Source organism: Lepus europaeus, chromosome 17 (genome assembly GCF_033115175.1).
Source record: "Lepus europaeus isolate LE1 chromosome 17, mLepTim1.pri, whole genome shotgun sequence".
Classification (NCBI taxonomy): Eukaryota; Metazoa; Chordata; class Mammalia; order Lagomorpha; family Leporidae; genus Lepus; species Lepus europaeus.
The window spans coordinates 57,797,781-57,817,277 of record NC_084843.1 but is presented as its reverse complement, the minus strand read 5'-3'; the positions used below and the strand labels follow the sequence as shown (position 1 = coordinate 57,817,277).

General features: G+C 37.5%; 1 protein-coding gene across 1 annotated transcript in view; it reads right to left on the bottom strand.

Annotated features, from left to right (window-relative positions):
• Positions 1-2,631, bottom strand: part of MYPN (myopalladin) — an 89,648-nt gene extending 87,017 nt beyond the window's left edge. Inside the window, exon 1 of the mRNA XM_062214825.1 lies at positions 2,399-2,631. The gene's annotated coding sequence lies outside the window, so the exon portion shown is untranslated. The remainder of the gene's footprint in view (positions 1-2,398) is intronic.
• Positions 2,632-19,497: the final 16,866 nt, after the last annotated feature.

Sequence of the window (19,497 nt, the reverse complement as noted above, 5' to 3'; positions counted from 1 at the left end):
TGTGTCTTTTATTTTTTAGGTGATTAAAGATTTGAAAAAAGAGAACTTCCCTCCTTAAATTGACATAATACATTTGCTAGACAGAGAGAGAGAGAGAGAGAGAGAGAGAGAGAGAGAGGGAGAGAGTAGGTGCCCCAAATAAGCTTGGGATCTCAAGACCTAGTTCTAGTTCACTTTGGTGGGAAGGCTGTGCTGGGCCCTCCCTGAGTGTGGAGTGTATTGTGACTCCAAGGGGAGGTCAGTGTGCGGTGTACCAGGCAGCCAGTATGGAGCTGTCAAGGTGACTCACAAGCTCAGAGAATTCTTTAGTTACTGCAGGTAAACAGTCACTTCAATTTTTGTTTCCACCAAAAATATATCTGCTGAAAATATATTCTTACATTTCAAACAAACCATTCTGTCTTTAGATGGCTTGTTCCCTTTAAGCAAATGTGCAATGCTCTAATAGTTTTAAAAGCACTCTGTCAAATCTGAAGCACCATAGAAATTTAAGATATGTGGTGCTTGTTTCTTTTTTATCCCCTAGGAGAGGGGAAAATGCTGTTAAGAATATATTGTCTTTCTATATTGTTTTAGGCAATAACACTATGAGATCAGCAATGCCTGTATCAGATCTCATTGTGAATGAAGGAAATTAATTATTCTAGGGTTAGTACTACTCTTTGCCTTATCTTTTCAGGGTTAGTGAACTGGTTCCATTATTTCTATCATGTATAGGACTTAACACTTGAAAAACTGAACTGTTATCTTTTCACATACTAACATTACTTCATAAAAGTCCTTTCAAAATGACTCTCTCACTATCCACTCTGCCTGTCAAAAAAAAAAAAAAAAAAAGAAAAAAAAAAGTCCTTTCAAAATGAGACTGAATTTATCTGCTATTTTACTTGTTAAAAAATAAATTTGCAAAAACTATCACTATGAATTCCAAAACCAGTTTGGATAAAAACCCATTTCTTTTACTCATAAGTTGCAGTTATGAGTCAGTTCCACTGAAAATGTACCTTTGTAAGCACATTGTAATAGAAACCCATAATAGAGTCTACGTTATAAATTTTAAATATATGAAAGGCTAGGGTTTTAACACATTATTGTGAGTTCCAAAAGCTTTAGCCATCTGCTATAAGTAGGGATAGAGACAAACTTCCAGAATTTGGATAGTATCCAACTATTTCTTTCAGAGCCCATTATTGTAAGATTCTGTAATGCCTACAATTTTGTCTCTTGACACTTCTGTAAGAATAAGGTCTACATTTCAGGCTTCTTGGAATGGCCTTGATTTTAAAATATTTTACTTGCTGTCAAACCATGTGTCAGACAATATAACTTAATTTTAGTTTTAAAAAAATGTCTACTATTCTTTCAAGTATAGATAGTCTCAGTTTCCTAGAAAAGAACCCTGGACTCTATGTCATCTTCACAGTTATTAAGAAGAAGCGATAAAGTATTGACAGATTTTTAATTTACAGCATAAAGAATTCATCTCACTGTTACTAAAAGGACAGTAATTAAATTATCATAATTTTTTGAGAAAGAAAACCAGGCAGCAGTTTCATTTCTTTGAAACTAAATGATGCTAATATCTTTAAAAGTATATGAAAATGTGTTGGTAAGGTAAGAAAATTTCTTGACTCTATTACATTAAAGGTTCATTTTTTGGGACTAGAATTAGAGAGTAGTCCATCCTCTCTTTTTCTTTACTATACAGTTTTTAAAAACAGAATTCAAGATGTGCATCTAATTACTGCTAATAGTGCAATATCCCAGGCCAAACATTTGCCCCTGACTGTCAAGTGTGTTTCTGATGAAGCTGGAAAGGGAGAGAAAAAGAGCAACAGTGAGAATGTAACAGAGAAAGAGAGAGAGAGAAAGGAGAAAGAAAGAGCAATGTCCCTTGAGCAAGACTTTCTGCAGCTGTTGTGTACATTAATCCAGAGTGCAGATCTCCCAACACTAAAAATAGCAAGCATATCCTTTTACATGATAAAAAAAAATTTAAATGAAAGTCTTTAACTATGGAGTCATATTATTTTAGATTTGAAATCCTTTAAAAAGGAAATAAGCAATGCATATGTGTTCTCTGTATAAGCAACATTATTTTAACAAAACAATGTGTAGAAAACTGCCAATGATATATGCAACATGTCACAACTTCCTCAGTTGGGACATTTTTCTTTAGGACTCAAATAGGTTGTGATCTCTGTGTGTCTCATCAATCCCCTCCAAAATCTTTATACGTAGAAAACTTTATTTTTCACTTAATTTTGTGTCAATCATACATAATTAGAAAGTTATCTTAGGTTTCACTCTAACAAAACTAGCTTTCTGAAATATCTCTTTTCCCATTGTCAGTGCCCTGTTATCAAAGTACACTTGTACACTTAAATCTGGATATTACCTTTCTTTTTTTAGCTGACCCAGATGAGGATGTCCAAGCCAGGCACTCCACAGCGATGATAATTATCCAAGGAGAACTTTCAGACGAAAGCACAGGAGAAAAGGAAAATTCTTCACGCCCTTGGAAATAGAGAGTAGCCGTCCATAGAGATTGAGGAGTTAACCTTAGTTTCGGGGAAGATGGCTGTAAGAAGCTGGACAACCTGTCACCACCGGAGCCAGAGCATTTGTCAGCTTGCAGGTCCCAAGTTATTTTGAGCTGTATAAACCATGTGCCTGTGAAACATTCCACCTGATTGGACAGGAGAAAACTGAGCGAAGGGATTCCACAGCGGGATAGCACCTATGGGGGGTCGGTGGTCGATCAGTTCTCCTACCTATTGAATTTCATTTATAGCTAGAGGCCCAAGTTGATTATCAATTTATGCTTGGAATTAATATAAATTATTATACTACATAACACCACATTCCATCTGTCAAAGAAAACGGCATCATTCTAAAAATGTATGAAGTTTTTAGTTTTTAAGATTCCTATTTCTAACCAATAGAAATTTATTTTCATTTAATCACTAATACATTTGAGGAATTCTCAGTGAAAAACCATTATGAGGCTAAGGTCTAATGTTTGAAAACTGATGACTTTTTTTTAACTGCTTGTCCAAAGCTGAAGCCAAAGCAAAAAAGGTAGCTTACATTAAAGGTGGCTAATTAGAGATGACAGAGAAAATGGAGAGAGAAAATCATCAGCCTGAGAATAAACCCAGAAACAAATAAATCTGAGCAAACTTCTTCAGAAAAAAGAAACAGATATTATTTAAAAGTCCAAAGGACCATTACCACATAACAACTTCTGGGGCCGGCGCTATGGCATAGCGGGTTCAGCCTCTGCCTGCAACACAAGCATCACATAGGGACACCAGTTCAAGTCCTGGCTGCTCCACTTCCAATCCAGCTCCCTGCTAATGGCCTGGAAAAGCAGCAGAAGATGGCCCAAGTCCCTGGCCTTAGGAGACCCAGAAGAAGCTCCTGGCTCCTGGTTCCTAGCTTCGGCCTGGCTCAGCCCTGGCCAATGAGGCCATCTGAAGAGTGAACCAGCAGATGGGAGGCCATCTGGAAAGTGAGCTAGTGGTTGGAAGATCTCTCTGTCTCTCCTCCTCTCTCTGTAACTCTGCCTTTCAAATCAATGAAAATAAGTATTTTGGAAATTTTTTTAAAAAATGAAAAAAACGGCCGGTGCCGAGGCTCACCTGGCCAATCCTCCGCCTGCGGCGCTGGCACCCTGGGTTCTAATCCCGGTTGGGGCGCCAGATTCTGTCCTAGTTGCTGCTTTTCCAGTCCAGCTCTCTGCTGTGGCCCGGGAGGGCAGTGGAGGATGGCCCAAGTGCTTGGGCCCTGCACCCGCATGGGAGACCAGGAGGAAGCACCTGGCTCCTGGTTTCGGATCAGAGCGCTCCGGCCGTGGTGGCCATTTGGGAGGTGAACCAACGGAAGGAAGACCTTTCTCTCTGTCTCTCTCTCTCACTATCTAACTCTGCCTGTCGAAAAAAAAAGAAGAAGAAGAAGAAGAAGAAGAAGAAGAAGAAGAAGAAGAAGAAGAAGAAGAAGAAAACACCTCCTATTCATGTATTAGTACCGAGGAATAACTTTTTGTACATTATTTTGAAAAAGCTGATGCCAGATGTCTTCTTTCATAAGCATTGCCAATCAGTAAGAAAAACGTCCTTAACAAATACCTACTTTGCTAAAGCATAGGTTTAGCATTAATTCCATATATTTTCAGAATATGAATTTGGAAGAAAAGTTAACTCACTGGCTTAGTACAGATTAAGGATGCTATATATCATCAGTCTTGGTGGAAGCCTAGGTTTTGAATTCTCAGACTTTAAATACCAGGGATTAGTTTTTTTTTTTTTTTAAGAATTATTTATTTATTTGAAAGGTAGAGTTACAGAGAGAGACAGAGGGGGAAGATCTTCCATTTGCTGGTTTACTCCCCAGATGGCCACAACAGCTGGAGCTTGGCCGCTCTGAAGCCAGGAGCCAGGAGCTTCTTCTGGGTATCCCACATGGGTGCAGAGGTCCAAGGACTTGGGACGTCTTCCACTGCCTTCCCAGGTGCATTAGCAGGGAGCTGGATAGGAAATGGAGCAGATGGGAATAGAACCCGTGCCCAAATGGGATGCTGCCACTGCAGGCAGTGGGTTTACCTGAAATACATAGATTTAAACCTAACTTTCTTAGTTGAACCACACAACAGCTTATAGGGTTTCATTTATTCATTCAACAAATAATTACTTTTTAAAAAATTTATTTTCCAGGTAGAGTTATAGACAGTGAGAAAGAGACAGAGAGAAAGGTCTTCCTTCCGTTGGTTCACTCCCCAAATGGCCGCTACATCCAGTGCTGCGCCAATCCGAAGCCAGGAGCCAGGTGCTTCTCCCTGGTCTCCCATGCGGGTGCAGGGCCCAAGCACTTGGCCCATCCTCCACTGCCCTCCCAGGCCACAGCAGGGAGCTGAACTGGAAGAGGAGCAACCGGGACTAGAACCTGGCATCCATATGGGAAGCCGGTGCCGCAGGCGGAGGATTAACGAAGTGAGCCACGGCGACGGCCTCTCAATAAATATTTACTTAATGACATCTATATGCTAGGTACTGGATATAAGACAGTGCACAAAAACACAAAAAGCTCTGACCTTTTGGAATTTACTACAAGATCTTTATTTTCTCCAGGCATCCTGACATTATTTATAATACATTGAATAGATACAAAATTTGCTTGTTTATGGTGATCTGTCAAGGGCTTCACTACACCATTTTTATGGGCTTTTACAAGGGCAATGAAATGTAAAATAAAATCGACAGGGCTGATGTTGTGGTTTGGCATGTTAGGTGATGCTGATATCCCACATGAGCACCAGCTGCTCCACTTCCTATCCAGCTCCCTGCTGATGTGACTGGGAAAACAGCAGAGGATGGCTCAAGGTCTTGGGCATCTACACCCACATGGGAGACCTGGATGGAGTTCTTGGCTCTTGGCCTTGGCTTGGCCCAGCCCTGGGGAGTTAACCAACACAACAAATGGAAGCGCTCTCTCTCTGTCTCTCTCTGTCTTTGCCTTTCAAGAAGTAAATGCATCCTTAAAAAAGAAAATTGAGGAAAACATTTTATTTATTTATTTATTTATTTATTTGAAAGGCAGGTTATAGAGAAAGAGAGAGAGGGAGAGAAAAGAGAGAGAGCTTCTCTTTGCTGGCTCCCTCCCCAGATGGCTGCATGTCCAGGGCTGGGCCAGGCTGAAACTAGGAGCCAGGAACTTCATCCAGGTCTCCCAGGTGGGTGCAGAGGCCCAAACACTTGAGCCAAATTCTGCTGCTTTCCCAGGCGCATTAGCAGGGAGCTGGATTGGAAGTGGAGCAGCTGGGACCAACATGACACCCATAATGGATGTTGGCACTTGGCCCCAAGGAAAACTTTTAATTCAGGTCAAGGAAGGAATTGAATCCAGGAGGACCTGAATTATTTTGATGGGTTATTCTCACTGCCATGGTAATCCAGATCTGTAAGGCATAGAGTCATCTGCTCTCCTGTGCCAAAACTAGCATCTAGATAACTTGACTGTGTTTCTGCATTTTCTATTTATGTAGAGGCTTCAACAACTTTTTTATTTTTTAAAGATTTATTTATTTATTTGAAAGTCAGAGTTAAACAGAGAGAGAAGGTGAGGGAAGGAGGGAAAAAGAGAGAGAGAGAGAGAGTCTTCCATCTGCTGGTTCACTCCCCAATTGGCCACAATGGCCAGAGCTGTGCTGATCCAAAGCCAGGAGCCAGGAGCTTCCTCTGGGTCTCCCACATGGGTGCAGGGACCCAAGGACTTGGGCCACCTTCTACTGCTTTCCCAGGCCATTGCAGAGAGCTGGATGGGAAGTGGAGCAGCTGGGACTCGAACTGGCACCCATATGGGATGACGGTACTGCAGGCAGTGGTTTACCTGCTATACCCCAGCATCAGCCCCTATTTAAGAAGAGAATCTTCCTTCATTATTCTATTTATATCTTAAGCTGCAATCAATACAAGTGCTGCTAGATCATGAGTGGGGCTAAGGAAAAGTGGAACTTCTATTTCAGGTAGCTAATAGGAGTGCAACAAATTGGTGTTCCAAGGAGAAATGCTTATATACACTGTAAAAGAACACATTTTTACTTTCCTGCCATGATAAGCCTGGTGTCTTACCTCTCATGCACATGTAGAATACTGAGGCTGGTGGAGACCCAAACTAAAAGATAGAATAGAGTTGACTTGAAGGAGGAACTAGGAATCCACGTGAAGAATGCAAAAGAAGGGGGCCAGCATTGTGGCAAAGTGATTTAAGCGGCTGATGCAGGTATCCCATAAGCTCCAGTCTCAGCTGCTTCACTTCTGGTCCAGCACCCTGCTAATGCACTGGGGAAAACTGCAGAGGATGGCCCCCAAGTGCTTGGGCCCCTGTCACCCATGTGGGAGACCCAGATGGAGTCCAGGCTCCTGACTTCAACCTCACCTAGCCCCAGCTGTTGTGGCCATTTGGGGAGTGAACTAGCAAATGGAAGATCTCTCTCTCTCTCAGTTTCTCCCTTTCTCTCTAAACTTGCCTTTCATAGAAATAAAAATAAATATTTTAAATAAACAAATAAAATGCCATAGAAGTTACAGAAAAGAAGTGAAAGAAATTCTGAACAACAGTAATTTTTCATTTTTACCATAGATGTTCAAACATAGCATATAAACATTTTTGAGCTCCTTGAACAAAAGCTCTATATAAATATTTAAAATAAATAATATTCAGTGATTATGGACAGCTTGCTTACAATACATCAAACACATATTCTAGATTTTAGTTTTTAAAATTAGTTTCTGCTTCCATGCAACTTAGTCCTCATCTTGCTTATGTCAGTAATAACTGTGTAACCATTTTGCCATAAAACCTACTAGTTCAGATTTTATGAATTTAGTAGTACAAAGAATAGTCTTTAAAACGTCTTAATACCCAAGCATAGTTAAAAGCAAACTTTATAAGTGACAAGCAAACACAAATTTCATGTCTTAAGTCTTTCTTATACGGTTGAGTGGCCTATCCAACACGTGTGTTTATTGTGGTTTAACATGATCCTGTGCTTGCCTTCAGCTGTTTTCTTAATTCAGTCACTCAGCTGCAGAAACAATTTACTCACATTGGGGTGATCCACAGGAATGCCAAGGAATCTGGAGGATCTATGACATAGGAAGTTTTCACTTGGAAGACAAACATGAGAGAATTTCGGTGCTAGTAGATTCATACAAATTTTTTGTATTTGCTGTTTTTCCATATTGCTATAGTCTTTAATATTTAAAAAAACTGCTCACATATACCAAGGTTTCAATAAATTTTGCTTGAAGTTCATAGATTTATTAGTGATGTCTCCCACGCCAGCATCAAGTAAGAAAAACAAAACAAAACCTCTGTCTTATTTTTGAGGAACAAAGACATGTATATATTTTTTAACCTTTTTAAATGTACAACATTTCATACTAAAGACAAGTTCCTGATTGTCCAAAATAATAGGTGAGTGGTAGACTAGAGTCTTATATCCCATAATACAATTGAGAAATACAATGAAATCCTTAAGAAATTTCTTTTCTATGTAAATGTTCTTAAAAATACTTCCCTGGGGAAACTAAAAACATTAAAAAATCTGTAAGTCCAAAAGCTATTTAGTTTTAAAAACTAAAAACATTTTTAAAAATCAACAGAACACCTGTTGTTTAAAAATGCAACCCTGAAAATTGAATTTATGGTTACCTGTCTCAGGAGAAGCACCATTCCTGTATCAATCAACCAGGATCATCTAAAGTCCAAATCTCACTGCCTAACTTGTGTCAGCCACAAAAGTAGCATGAAGGAAATGTGATACTGCCCCACCAGAGCAATGAAGGGTATTTACAGGGTTCCGTTGCAGATCCAGGGACAGTCGTTTAGAACAGATTGCTCTTTCAGATCAACTTTAATAACTCAGGCTGTATGATGTTATTAGCCTGGAGGGGTGGTGGGGGTGGATAATGACTAAGGAAACAGACTCTCGATCTTACAGACTAGATGAAAATGATAATAAAGAAATTCTAAAGAATAAAGTGTAAGGAATACACAAGATATTCTTCCACAGGATGCATTTTATGTATAAATACCTTTATTTGGTACAAAACTGAGACTATGGTCATTGCATTTATTAAAGTAAATACGGGAAAACAATCAGTTATTATCATATCTTATTCGCTTTGCTAGTTTTGGCCTAAGTAAAGCTTTGCTATGTGTTTTCCATTATAACACAGTAAGGCTCTTTTTTTCTTGTGTTTTTGTTATATATAATGTATCAAAGTTTCTACTTTTTAAGAAATATCAATTTCTAAGAAGAAAATCTGTACTAGAACTTTTTTTTTTTTTTTTTTGACAGACAGAGTGGTGGATAGTGAGAGAGAGAGACAGAGAGAAAGGTCTTCCTTTTTGCCGTTGGTTCACCCTCCAATGGCCGCTGTGGCCGGCACATCTCGCTGATCCGAAGCCAGGAGCCAGGTGCTTCTCCTGGTCTCCCATGCGGGTGCAGGGCCCAAGCACTTGGGCCATCCTCCACTGCCTTCCCGGGCCATAGCAGAGAGCTGGCCTGGAAGAGGGGCAACCGGGACAGGATCGGTGCCCCGACCGGGACTAGAACCCAGTGTGCCCGGCGCTGCAAGGCAGAGGATTAGCCTGTTAAGCCATGGCGCCGGCCTGTACTAGAACTTTTAAAAAGAGCATCCTGTGACTAACATTGTTACTGAAGAAATCCAGAACTATTAGCATCATGTTTGCACTCCTGCAGGTATATAGTTGATTTCTACTTCTTGCCATATTCATGTGCTGATTACATTAACACTACATATAAGTGTGTCATCTAAGTAGAAATAAATTAACAATCATTAGCTATATGCCAGGTGCTATCCTAAGTTCTTTATGTATGTTGTGCTTTATTGAATATATTCCATCAATAATTAGTGAAATATGTACTGTTATAATTCTCAATTTACAGATTAGAACCTGAAGCTTAGAAAGACATCAAAAACTTGTCCAAGGGTACACAACAAGTAAATGACTGAGCTAAAATTGAACTTAAGGCTACATTTGTTTTCATAATCATTGCAAATATTTAAATGTTCACATTCCAAGATATTTGTGAACAAATTGAGGATAACAATAAATATAAAACCTACTGTCTCCTTATTAAGTATTCTAAAGAAACACTAGGTAGGATTTTATAACTTTATAATTTTCCTGACCAAGAACAACCCTCAAATTCTTTGGTATGACTAAAAACAAATAAAGAAAAAATTTAGGAAGTAATACATATATACTTTCAGAAATATTCTGTCTGTGATATAGACTGGAATATTAGACATTAACACTGAAAAGTAGGGCATTGGAAGGCAGTTGGGATGCTTTGACAGACCTATTTTTTTGTTATTATTTATTATAGCCGTGGTACTGAAACAGTTTGAGAACTTTCTTTTGAAACTAAATTTAAATTCTCTGGCATTTTTTTTTTTAGCATATCAACATAGGTTCATCATTTTCTTTGCAAGTTAGGGGTAAGAAAATAACAGTTTGAATATTTTCCCTTTGTAACATTAGCATGGAGTATGCTAGTATGCCAGGCTCTGGGTGATTCCACTCAGATTCTATTTTTGGGTTGCACAGACATTTCAGAAAGCCGAAAACAAAGTTCAGCGTTCTTACTCATGACCCAAGTAATCACACAACATGAACAATGTGAGGACATAGGAGCAACATTTCTTGTAAGTATACTGTAGGTCAAGGAGTAGCCTAAATTACTCTCATTTAATTTTCACATCAATCCTGTGAAGTATTATTATCTGAATGTTACTTGGAGGAAATTAAGATTCAAAGCATTGTAGTCCAGTAGGTTCAGCTATTGCTTGGGACACCTACATCCTATGTTGGAGTGCCTGGGATAGAGTTTTGCCTCTACTTCTGATCTAGCTTCCTGCTAATACACCTGGGAGGCAGCAGATGATGGACTAAGTACTTGGGTTCCTGCCCTCCACATAAGAGACCCAGATGAAGTTCCTGGCTCCTAGTTTCAGTCTAGGTCAGCCGTGGCTCTTGTGGGGCTTTAGGGAATGAGCCAGCAGATGGAAGATCTCTGTCTCTCCCTCTCTCTCTGCCTTTCAAATAGATAAATAAATAGATAAATTAAAAAGATTTTTTTAAAAAAAGTATAGTTTTCTGAAGTTATACAACTGGTGAGCTGCACAGCTGGTGGTCTTTTAGTTTAGGACTTACTTTCTTTTCATTGGCCTCCACTATTCATCAAAAAGAGTAATGATCCAGCTTAGCACTAAAATCAGAAATCACCCAAAGCAGGAAACTCATCATGATTTTCATGTGTTCTGTTAGGTAAAGGAATTGTATAAGTTATTATTTTGCTTTATGGACATAGTGTTTATTTAACAGAAACAAGAGTTGAACAGAAAAAGAGCATACAACTAACTCTAGAGCTTTTTTCATGGAGAAGATTCAATAAAACTGGTGGACTATTATGGCAAGGGCTAATGATCATTTCTGAGAAGTTATCTTTTAAAATTTTATTTATTTATTTATTTATTTATATTTTTATTTCAAAGACAGAGGAGGAGATAGAGAGAAGGGGGGGGTGGAGAGAGAGAGATTCAATCTGCAGGTTCACTCCCCAAATGCCTACAACAGCTGGGGCTGACCCAGTCTAAAGTCAGGAGCTAGGAACTCAGTCTAGGTCTCCCATGTAGGTGGCAGGGATCCAAGTGTTTGGCCCATCAATTGTTGCCTCCTAGGGTACACATTAGCAGGAAGTTGGAATGGGAAGTGGAGCTGGGACTCAAACCCAGGAACTCTGATAGGGGATTCAGGTATTCCACACAGCATCTGTTTTTTAATTAACTATTTTCATTTTATTTGAAAGGCAGAGAGATACAGCAGGATCTCCTATCTGTCCGTATACTACCCAAATACTTGCAACAGCCAGGGATGGTCAGGCTAAAGCCACAATGCCAGAACTCAATCCAGGTTTCCCACATAGGCGGCAGAGACCCAGGTAGTTGATCCCTCAACTGCTGCCTCCCAGGGTGTGCATTAGCAGGAAGGTAGACTGGGAGTGGAGAAGCTAGGACTTGAACCATGAACTCCAGTACAGAAGTCAGGCATCCAAAATGGCACATCAACTGCTGTGCCAAATGCCTGGCCCAGAAGTGATCTTATTACATAGAATTTATCATGGAATTATGGAAAAATGCTGATTGTGATGAACGTATTTCTAAAGGAGGGAAGAGTACAAAGGGAGAGCTTGGAAAATCCAAATAATGGAAAACCCAAAAGGCACTTGTATTTTACATACCTTATCCAAGTTCACACTTTTACTTGCATATGGATGTATTTATTTGTTGTTTTATTGATTAAACAAACTTCCTAACAAATAAAGGAAGCATACTTTAGTGTAGGAAGAGCTGCAAAATATTTTTGTTTTGCTTTTTCATCTATTGTATGCATCTCCAAGTGTTCTTCAATCCAAAATGAGAATGGATTAGTTAAAAACCTAGTCTAAACAACGCCTTCTGGTTCAAGGTAGTTATTATGTGTGTTTATATCTTATGCCTCCTTTCCTTTAATCTTCTGCCTCAACAGTAACCTCTAATTCAAAATGTGGGTGATAATGTCACTGAAAAGCATCAGTGAGCACACAATGTCACAGAGAAGCCAAACACAAAAATTGAACACAGTGTGAACAGAGTAGGGAATTTAGATCTATTTGCAAATAATCCACTGCCCTCATAATGTGCAAACTTCAATCAAGAATAAGAAAAACCTTGGTATAATCACAACTGTGATCATCATGATTCTATAAAATATAAACAACCTTTCTGGTCTTACCTACCCCTCTTCTACATAAATTTTTATTTCTAACCAAAAAGTTCCACTAGTATTTCTTCATCTAACCTTTCTTCCAAGACTTTGTTCACTGTTTCTTCCAATAATTATGTAATTAAACTAGTAATAGAAACAGTTCTTCTATTGTTGGACTAAACTAACTTTTCATTTATGTACTTATGCTTTATCAACTCACCTAGATCAACTCCTTGAGAATTGGAGCCATAAAAAATTTTCTTTATAGGCCATACTTTAAGGCATGGGCACAAAGCAGGCATATAATAAATCTGTGCCTGTCACATGCCATAGAAACTATGTATATGAATTTAAAAAAAGAAGTGATGAACATGTTGTTGAGTTGTACTACATTATTCATTCAACATATATTTACTGAACACTTATTGTGTGCCAGGAAAGATCAAATGGCTTAAACTCTCAGCAACTTAACTGATTTAATTGTCATTATTCAGAATTAAGTCAAATGAGGAAAGAAGCTAAAAATGATTGAATGCCTACAGTCACAAACTAGTCACAAACTGAGGAAATTTTGGACCAATGGATGCTTATAATTCCTGAGATAATTAGTATGGAAGAACCCTTAATTAAGGATTCTTGCATAGGTGACCTACGGAGCTACTTTCACACATTTTCATCCTTCTGAACTGGTTTACTACTCTGTTTCTTGACCACTTTTGCACAACCTTTGTTTTATATCAGGTCCTTGCTTTTACCTACTCCCTAATAATCAGGCTCCTTTTTGATTCTGATTCTGTATGCTTCTTCTCTTAAGTTTTATACTTCATGATTTTAGTCTACATAGTTAAAAAGCAGCTCTCTGTATTCTTTTTTTTTTTTAAATTTTAAGAATCATGTATTTGAAAACACCTCTTAAATATCTAACATGGTGTAGTTTGTTTAACCAGTAAACTTAAGCACAACCATATAAAATGTTTTTAGTTTCTTTCTACCAACAAGTTTAAAACATATGATACACAGATTCAGGTCACACAAATTAAAATGTATCTTTGATTGATTTTAGCAGCTTAAATTTATGGACAATCTTATCCATAAGCCATTTAAAATAAAACTCTTAATAAAATTTTCTCATGTGGACATACAACATGTACACACATATAACATAGCATAGTAGACCAATATAGCAATTTTAATAATAGCTTTTAAAATCTTTAACTCTTTTTGTAGATTGCCAATTGATTTGAATTGCTTTTTGTTTTTAGTAACCTCAGTTAACCATACTTTCTCTCAGTTGGTACTGTTAATACATTATTGGCTTCATCTGTTTACAGAGCCATCCCAAAGTACTGAATACAATAGAAGTGGCTGGAAAAAGTCCATAGGAACCTATAGGAGGACAGCTAAACACAGAACCAACAAGGCTTTAGTTTTATGAGCAGCAAATCATATATAACTGTCTGTATTCTTATGCCCTAGTTTTTGAGATCCCAGCTCAGGCCATTAACTGAGCTTCCTTTTTGCTCAAAAATAAAGAGTACATTTAAAACTCACATAGAAGCAGGTAGGTATTCTGCCTTGAGTTAAGATACCTATAGTCCACAATGGAGTGCCTGGGATTGATTCTCAGCTCAAGTTCCTGATCCCAGCTTCTCCCCAGAGGCAGCAGGTAAGGGCTCAAGCAGTTGGGTCTCTGCCACTTACATGGGACACCTAGATTGAGTTTCTAGATCTCATCTCTGTCCCTGGCCCAGCCCTGGTCATTATATGCATTTAGGGAGTAAATCAGCAGAGGAGAGCACTTCTCTCTGCCCTTCAAATGGAAAACACCCTACATAATATTCTCTAATTCAAACAAAATTGCAATTATTTGTGACTGATTCCAAAGCTAGAATTAATTATTTAGCTCTTTGAGCGACATTAGCAGACCCTAGCCCAGAGTCCACATCAACCAAGATTTGTTGTTCATATTTGAATATATTATTTAATTGAGTACAACAACACAGGAATTATGGGTCATTATCCCAATTTTATGGAGAATAAAACAAAAAAATTATATGCTACTGTGGTTTTTGCAAACTCAAAGACCTGAAAAAGATCTCAGGACATAGACCTTGAAATTGTCTAGGGTCTACTATATTATTAACTTCTTTTTATAGGGGAAGAAACTGAAGATCAGAGAAGAAATTTGCACAAAGCCACTTAGAACTGTGATTCACACCCAAGGTCAACCCCACGCCAAAACCCAAGCTCTTCTGCACCTTACCACGCCTCCTTTCAGAGGCTTCTAAGCTTGCTGGTAACACATTTAGAAGTCCATCAGAAAAAAAACAATCCTGAAGATACAAAGTAATAAGAAGGAGACATCTGTTGATATGGGATGGTGTTGATTTATTGACTTCCTCCAAAGTTCTTTCAAATTCTTGGAAATCCAGATGATTCACTGTCTCTGACCAGCCAAAGAAACAATTTGAAGGAATTCTCTATCTGCAAATTATTAGACACAATAAAAGTAGGCATGAGAGAACACAGTTACTGAATCTTGAATAGACATCTATTTAGCGTTTCATGTTTTTGAAGTCATTTACCATCATAAGCTGGTTTTTATACTCCACTAAAAACAACAACTAGATCAATAACAGAACACTACAGCCCTTGAAGTTGGTCCTTATTTTGATTATTTGTGCTTAGGAAAGTTAAGCACTAGAATGGGCATGCTACATGTCACTCAATGTCAAATAGCAGTAAAAACCCAGACTTCCCACTTAATATAGTTTAGTTTAATGAGAGCTATTTTGGGAGAACACACAAAACTTTTATCTATTAGCAAAATTGGAGTAATGTATATGTGTCAAGTGAGACTTTGAACATCTTTGAGTGACTGTGTTTAGAAGGCAACTAAAGGAAACATTAAAAGGTGGTTACTGATTATTTTATGTCTCTAAACAAATTATCACAAATATTATTTTATTAAGTGTTAAGAAAGCTGTGAGAACAAAATTATTTTATTCATCTAAACATTTAATTGCTGCATGAATTTTAAAGGTTACTTGTCTCGCTGTGTTAAAAACCTCTTCCCTAGCTATTATGAAAAATCTCACAAAATGGAGATCTAGATTTTTTAAAAATTTCTTAGCAGCTTTCTAATTTTGCATGAATCCCATTCATGGAAAGAATCCCATTACTATATTAACAAATAGTGTGACTGAATTGCCTATTTAGTGATTGTTTGCTATGTTTGTGTTGGGATGGAGTGGTTAATAGGGCTTTCTTTTGTTTGATTCTTTTCTATTCATTTAAAAATGAGAGAGATTGTTTTTACACTTGGGTAATGTTTAACTCAAACAACAAAAAAACTTGATGAGCATAAAAGCCATTGTAAAATCAAGATTTTTAAGAACCTAAAACTCAAAATAATGATGCAAATGGATCAAATTTCAAAAAAATACATCATTTATTTTGGAAATAAGTAACAATAAAAACTGGTACAGGAAAATTTGCAGTTTTAAAGTTGGGATATTGATATATACCCATTTGGTTTGGATGCTGTATTTTAAATGTCAGCTATATAGTACAATAGTTAAAGAAAAAATCAAGTAAGCTCTATAATTAGGCAGAGAGCAATTGTATTTAGAGCTGGGTTCCAACTCCACCACACATTATCTGAGAAATCTTAGACAACTCTAAGGGGAAATACTAACTGCTACCTTGTAGGAATGACGTGAAGATTGAGTTAACACTCTTAGAATAATACCTGATGCCTAGCAAGTAGCCAATAGATGTTAACCTCCATCATTACCATTGTTATAATTTAAAGACATTTTTAAATAAGTATCTTTCAGTATGTTTCCTGAAGTCACAGAGAGTGTATATTATACACAGTTGCACTGAGCTGTAAACTTGAGGAGAGGCCAAAGGCTGAATGAGCCACCTAGACTGATGACTCAGACCCAGCCAGCAGTTCAGGTTTCCAGACTGATTCAGTGCTTGGCTCCCATCCTGAGGCTGACAACAAGAATGCTAATTAGTGCCGAGTGATGAGTTTTCATAACATGGGGTGTTGCCCATTAGAGATGTGAATCAAATTACTTACAATCTTGTATAGAACAGCAATAGTGATCAACCAAGTTCAGTTTTAAACCAATGACACAGAGGTAAAAATGCCTCCTATCTAGTTACCAGGCTCCTGCACCATCTGCTTCTGAATTCTAAATTCTCAACTCATCCACTGCCAAGGGGGCTAAACATAGCTAAAGGATTTAAATTATAATTTGATCTGACAACCCAGGTATCAAACAAGACTTCTTTAGCCAAATAAGTAGAGTGGTGACAAATATCAGTGCAGTATATCCATTCTATGATATGTGCTTTGTGACAAGAAAATATTTATTGCAGGTATAGGTAAATATTATTTCTCATATGACCTTAAAGAGGATGTCACCATAAGTGTGATATTCAACATAGGCTAACAAAACTATTGCTAACGTTAAGTGGTTTACAGGAGAGAAGTCTAGGAAATCTAGGCTGCCTTAGTCTTCTCACTATCCTGAACTGTATAATGTTGAATGCTTTTAAATACATCTAGAATTAGATAAAGCAGATTTACATCTATTAAATAAATCTCCTAATGATGATGATGAACTAGGAAAGATGTTAAATACAAATAACAGTGATGTTTTAAAAAACCCTACTATTTTTAAATGCTCAAGTGTTAACATTTTATTTGAAAAATATCCTATTGGTTTTTATTTTGTTAGATATTTCTTATCAAAGTCATATTAGCTGATCTGCTTCAATATTCATGGTTTACATGTGAAGAAACCAACATCCAGAAGGAACAATTAACAGAGTTATATAGCATTTCAATACTAGGAAGAAATATCTGAGTATTGAGTTATTATTTGCATTGAACATGGTTTATTTTATTTACCTTCAAGTTTTGGTGAATTGTGCCCAGAATCATGGGATAATATGATTTAGGCATTAGTTCATTTATACACTATGTCCTTTATCCATCTCTGAAATAAATTTATACCAAGAAGTGAAATGTCTTAGCATAATTCTGTTCTATTTCAACTTTGTGAGTAAAGGTCCTCATCAAAAATGTATTTTGAAATCTGATCTCCAGGTAACTTATTTTGAAAAATTTTAATTTTCTTTTTGATTTTTGATATTTACATATCTACACATACACATACTTTAATATGTATCATAGAATCTGCCATTTTCACCATTTTAAGTGGACAATTTGTAGCATTAAGCACATTAATTGTTGTGCACCCATCAATCACTACCTTCAAAAGTTTTCATCTTGGAAAACTGAAACACTGTACTCATATCACAATAATTAATCATTTCCCCTCTTTCTTCATGCCCATTTTACTTTTCCTTCCTGTAAATTTGACCACTTATAGTTCCATATAATCTATTCTTACGACCATTAAAAATGGTCTGGTGTAGACATTTGGTTTAGGGGTTATGAGGTTACTTAGAACACCTACGTTCCATACCAGAGTGCCTAGGTTCAAGTCCTGCCTCTGCCCCTCATTCCATCTTCTTTTAGTGCAAACCCTAGAAGGCAGCAGGTGATGGCTCAAGTATTTGGGTCCCTGTCACACAAATGGGAGATGGGACTGAGTTTCTGGCTTCTAACTTACTTCTGATCAGTCTCTGAAGTAAGGCTCTGGAAGGGTTCTGCCTTGAGGATCCACCTAAAGCTGGCTCTAGGTTCTCTGAGTTTGTCCAGTTGTGAAGTGGCTAGTACTTCAGAAAGGGGCAGTGCAACTCACTCTGCAGCGTGGTTTAGGGCTGGCTCTCCCACTTTGCCACTGCCCACAATACCTTTGCTCAGCCACTGGCAACCACCATTCTACTTTTTGTAGAATGAGAAACTATGGTGATAGAAAGTTGTTCCCACGCACTTCCTTTCATGCCTTACATCTCTACACAATCACTCATTTTTTGTTTTGTTTGAAAGTTCAAAAGTAAGACCCAATAAGATTATTTTAGAGAAACATAATTTGTATAGCACAAGGGAAGTTTTATTTGTGATAAAATACTGCTGGCTACACTTTTGGAGTATGGTTTTGTCCCCAGTTCTAAGCCATTTAATAATTCTTGTTTTTTTTTTTTTTTTTAAGAAATTTTTTTGAAAGATTTATTTACTTATTTGAGAGGCAGAGTTACAGAGAGATCTTCCATCTGCTGGTTCACTGCCCAGATAGCTTCAATAGCCAAGTCTGGGCCAGGCTGAAGCCAGGAGCCATGAATTTCATCCAGGTCTCCCACATGGGTGGCAGGAGCCCAGGTACTTGGGACATCTGCTGCTGCTTTTCCAAGCACATTAACAGGGATCTGAATCAGAAGGGGAGCAGCCAGGACTCAAATTGGCATTCATATTGGATGCCAGCGTCAAAAGCAGTGGCTTATCCTGCTGCACCACCACAATGGCCATGTTTAGTAATTCTTGAGGGTGAATATTGTGAATTTCAACAAGGTCAAAAACACTGGTTCCTTAAACTCTTCAAGGATGAGACTCCTTTTTCCAATATTAAAAAATGTTGTGGGTCTTTCAAGTGACGATAATTATAGTTTCTTAATCCATTGATTTAGAAAATAATGACAAAAGAAACCATTAATTTAACACTTATTTCCAATAAATTTGTTTCCTTAATTGTAACACTATCTGTGTATTGTTCATTCTGCTTTCAGATAATCTAACTTAAAGCCCGTATGGATTTTAGGCCCATTATATTACTTCATGGCACTCAAAGGATCTTGCTCACAAGTTGGAAATCACTGATCTAAGAATAAAAAGTAGTAGACTCTAGGCCTAAGTCTCTCACTAGCTATACAATCTTGGGCAAATCATTCTATATGCTTTACTTACATCACCTTTTCAAATACTAAAAAGTGAAGGAAATCTTTGTTTTGCTTTCTTTAGGAGTATAAAAATGAGATGATAAAGTATTTATAATTTAAATGTGATATATAAAATAATAAGTCTAATACGATTATGAATTTGATAGTATAGGATACACACAGATGCATCATATTGCACTCCTATCCTCTGAAAAATAAATAAGAAAATCAGCATCAAGGAATAACATACGTAGATTTTGGTTCCTTAAGAAAAACTAGTATTAGTATTCCAATATATTT